The sequence below is a fragment of the Aulonocara sp. 'chitande type north' Nkhata Bay genome, linkage group LG16 (assembly GCF_057382095.1).
Source record: "Aulonocara sp. 'chitande type north' Nkhata Bay isolate Kocher_YH1m ecotype deep benthic linkage group LG16, A_spYH_male_GT1.1, whole genome shotgun sequence".
Classification (NCBI taxonomy): Eukaryota; Metazoa; Chordata; class Actinopteri; order Cichliformes; family Cichlidae; genus Aulonocara; species Aulonocara sp. 'chitande type north' Nkhata Bay.
In genome coordinates, this window is record NC_141359.1 from 2728484 (window position 1) to 2733253 (window position 4770).

Here is a 4770-nt window from a genome sequence, read left to right on the forward strand (position 1 = left end):
AATCTAGACCAACGTAGTATGTTATTAGTATCTCGGTAGAAGCAGTTTATTTAACACACTGGAATTCAGCCTCAACTTATGTTGTTAGTATCTTGCGCCAAAAACCAGACACCGACAAATTTACTGTGAAAACACATGTGACTCAGCGAACAGATTAATTTGGAAAGCCCAATATGCACATTTGGTATAATACAACAGGCTGTGCTTACCTTTTGTTGTTAGACCGGTCTTCCGTTCGCCTCGCCCCACGATCTCACCAAAGGCCAAATCTGCACCTCCTCAGCACACCAAAGATCCGGGTCACACGGCACCAAGTTGTTGAAAACACGCAGTTCTTTGAATCTTTGGGCTGAAGGAAGGACAATACTCGGTGTATATATGCTCAATCAACAATCATTTATTTCGGTACAATTCACAAACAGAGCATTACAACGTCCGGACGGGAGAGATGCCTACAGAGGTTCGACAGCATGTCTCAAAATGGTGGCAACTTTCACAGACTTTTATAGCTAATCCCAGCCCCCCTCTTTGTCATAAAAGCTGCATCTTCACATGTTTTTCTAATTCTTAGTGAGCCTGGCTCCTGACCTTGCCTCCCTGTCTTTCTGTGTGAAACTGGAAGGGGGGGTAAAGAATGTGGTTTTATCTCTTCTGCCCAGACACCTAGTCTCCCTCTTATGGCCTTCTTCACATGATTCAGCAGTAAAACATTCTCAAGAAAACAGTGTCAGACATTCACAGCTGATCAAGGATACAAAGTAATGCACATTTTGTCTAATGAACTACAAATGATTATGTTTCTTTTATTCAAGAGTATAATAGAGACTAAACTACATACATAGCACACCATTAGAACTAAAGGATAATATATGGCCTGCAGCTGTTAAGCTAATTTACTACATTGACTACTGGTCATAAAATGGCATATGTTTAACTACTAGTCTTTAACAACAATAGTGACACAGTTACAGGGGTGATTAATCCTTTTGACTTTTTGTCTTTAAATTTATCAATAAAACAGCTGCAGCTTTCACTGACAGCACATGTGGTACTTTAACCTTTGTACTGTTTTCTTCAGTTAATTTTGGAGTTACTACAAAGATAGATATAGGATGATCTGTCTGCTGTCACTGGGTGGTGCTGAGGTCTGAATCTGAGGACAGCTCCTGTAATCACAAACAGAACAGAATCATCACAAACTGAAATATCAAGTTTATCTCTCAAATCAGAAATAGAGCTGATCCTTCTCAGTCCTCACACTCGGGATCTGAAGTTGTTCAGTCCTACAGTTCTGCTGACAGCTGTTTATTTTTTTTATTTGTTTTAAAGGCTTTACTAACACATTTTCTAATATCATGTTTACCTTTGAGTTGTTGATGCTTTATAAATGGACATCTGCAAAGATGAGATGATGGAGCAGGTTTCAGTCGAGGTTCAGTCTGCTGCTGCATCCTGGTCACAACATACAGAGGTGTTATCAGCTCAGTATTGAACAAGAAATATTAATGTTTCAAATTATTTGTCCTAAAGGATGCAAGCTGTACAGAGTACTGCACATGTGGCTTTGTGAACATAATTCATTAAAAATAATTTGGACAGTTTTTTAACCTGAATATTTGTAACAAACTCAGTAAAAAAAAAAGCTAAAAAAATAATCAGGGGAAAAATGTAACATTTTAACTTAAGCTGACAAGCGGAAGTAGTTGGTTTCAGTACATAAGTATCGGGCTTTGCTATTTAATCTGTAGCTATTGACTAATGAGGGGAATTTAAAAGTTGGCGTTAATGTCCTTCCACATGTGGAAAGCGACAGAAAACATGCTGCTGTTTGCACATATTTAATAATCAGGTCTGCACAGGAGCAGAATCAGAGTCCAGCCTGTTGCTCTTACAGTATAATACTCATAATAAAAGTACAGTAACCGTGGTTAGTCACCGAGCAGCCCGGTGCGTTTCTCTTGATTTCTTTAGTCAGGGTAAATTCATTCACCTGCACGGGTTAGCTAAACGAACTTTACAAAACAAGTTTCCCCGACAGCCGAGTGCTCATTTTAGCTAGCTAGGTCCTTAGGTAGCTAGCTAAGGACCTAAATTACGGATTAGCTTAACACATTTAACTTACCAAAAATAATGCGGTGGGGCCTCAGGTCCTCCTGTCCGGTAGTCCAATTTACTGAAGAACACCTCAGGCTGTCACTTTGAAATAGTTGGTATTGTAAACGCTGGACCTCTCGGCATCTGCCATTCCCGAACAGACACGTGCGAGTTTGTCCATGACCGCAGCCGTGTCGTCAGTGTTTTCTCCAGTCATTGGTCGGCATTATAATATATGCAAATACATGCGGGTCGGAATCCCCGCCCCCCAGCGCGCCCCCGTACACTAAAACAGTGCCAGCAGAGTGAAACTGAAAAATGGTTTGAAACCGAAAAGTGGATTGAAACCGAAAAATGGATTGAAACCGAAAAAAAAAAAAAAATTGTAAGCGAAAACAAAAAAAAATTTTTCAATTAATTGTTTTTCACTATCAATTTTTTTTTCGGTTTCAATACAAGATTTTTCAGTACATTTATTTCAGTTACAATATTTTTTTTCGGTTTCAATATTTTTTTCGGTTTCGTTTTAAGGTGGCATCGTTCTGATTCCATACTATAAAAGCTGTAAGAGCAGAGATTCATTCATATCTTTACTATTTTTTCTTTAGCTTTTACTCCCGCTGCTTACAGTAAATCAAATATAAAGTACAAACAAGAAAAACTCAAATTGCATTGTTGTTCAGTATAATTCTGTGACTTCAACCTTTAGCTAACGTATGATGTTTGACATTTTATATAAATGTGACTATAACATATAGTCAATAATATTAAAAAGGTGCTGTTACTGAGTGAAACAAAGATTTCAGGTCTGGATTTAGCCCCAGTGTTTTAAGATCCCAGCAGCGCTCGTATTTATGGCCACATTTTTCAAAGAGACGAGCTTTCTGGGTGCTGACTCAGAGGGACCACTTTAGTTCATTGAAGCTTTAATGCCAGTTTAGTTTAAGACATTAAACTGGACACGTTTCGAATCAAATTGATAATAACAGAGCGATGCTGGACATAAGCAGCTGTGTTAGTCAGAGGCGGAGCCAGACATTTGAAACACCTGGGGCTTAGCCCTAAAGGGTAGTATGCATGTGGGATTTTTTTTTTTTTTTTTGGGGGGGGGGGTTAGAAATGACTGAAAGATTAATAGACTCTGTTTTGAGTTTTGTTCAAAAAAGAATGACTTCATATAGGGAAAATATGTATCACATGTGCAGGACACCTTAAACTAGTTTTTTAATTAAGCAGCAAGGCAGAACAAAATCGGGGCTGTATCAAGACATGAGGACTAAACCCCAATTCAACCAGACCCAGAACTGATCCGGAATTAAAAAAGGACTACAACAGTTAAAAATCAGGACTACTGAGGATTTAACAAAGACAAAACCAGAATCAGAACTAGATGATAGTAGCACTAAAAATCATCATAGACCTGCACTACACTTATATTTTTAATTCTACCAAAGTCCACTATTTAGATTTAGAAAAGTTTATATAATTATTGAGCCTTGTTGTGCAAACAAGCCTGCATAACTTAATAAATATAGAATTTGAAAAATAGCAAACCTAAAAAGAAACACTAGGTACGAGATACATGAGTACCTATGATACAGTGATACTTTTGGTAAACAACCATTTGACTAACATGTGAGTCTCACCTGCTCTTGTTCCATCTCTGTTCTGTCCTCATTCTCCATCTCCCTCTCTGTTCCTCTCTCTCCCTCTTTGTGCTGACAATCATCAAATATACAGTTGAAACCAGATATTTACATACTCTTCAGATAAAAACACAAACACTTTTTTAATTGTAACATCAAATCAGACTAAATGTTTATTTTTTTAGATTGATAAATATAAAAAACATATTTGTTAACTTTAAGAGTAAAGAGAGAAACTATCTGTATTTCTTAATTGTAAATGGCACCAAATTGTATTCAAAATTGAGCCACACTTATGGAGCTCCACAGTTCCTGGTGTTTTGGTTGACATCTCTTGATTTTCCCATGTCAAAGAAACAGGCTCTGTGTTTTGCCTTATATGCATCCACAGCTGTGCCACCAATTTACTCACATGGACTCTACTAACCTATCAGAAGCTTCTTCAGCTCAGAATGGAATCGTCTGCAGTTTTCTTATTAATTAACAAACTTAGTGTATATGTACTCCTAAATTTGATCAAAGTGATAAAAAATAGACAGCTCTGTCTCTCTTTATTCTGACATTTAACTAATTCAAAAGATATTTCAATATTTATCTAAAACAAAAGTTTACTCTAAATTCATGTTGTACAGTAAAAATGTTTTATGTTTTCTCCCTAAAGTGTATGTAAATATCTGGTTACAAATGTGAATATCCTGCTGTGTACTGAAATCCCTCTTGTTTTGCATAGAAATATACTGAACAACATACAAAGCATAATATATAAAATAACATTTACCTGAGTTTTTTCTTTGAAAGAACCCTCTAATGTCCATTCTTATATTTCAGTACATAACTGAAACCGATTTAGTCGGGGAGGGTAAGAACTGAAAATATGAAATAAACACACGTAAGCTAAGACTCTAAAAAAAATAGCATTTGTTCGTGTAGATAACCTGCTGTTAGTTTGGTATTTTGTCCTAATCCGCTTGCCGTACCTCCGTGTAGGTGTGTGTATGTTTTGAGTGGTATAGGCGCCATTCCGTTATTG

The 4770-nt window shown here is 37.0% G+C and overlaps 1 long non-coding RNA gene across 1 annotated transcript; it reads right to left on the bottom strand.

The window, feature by feature from the left end:
- Positions 1 to 1109: 1109 nt before the first annotated feature.
- Positions 1110 to 2207, bottom strand: LOC147310801 (uncharacterized). The gene is made up of 3 exons (XR_015125267.1): positions 2123 to 2207; positions 1364 to 1452; positions 1110 to 1166 (listed from the first exon to the last, which is right to left on the bottom strand). It is a non-coding gene; the product is annotated as an uncharacterized LOC147310801 (long non-coding RNA).
- Between the last annotated feature and the right edge of the window lie 2563 nt (positions 2208 to 4770).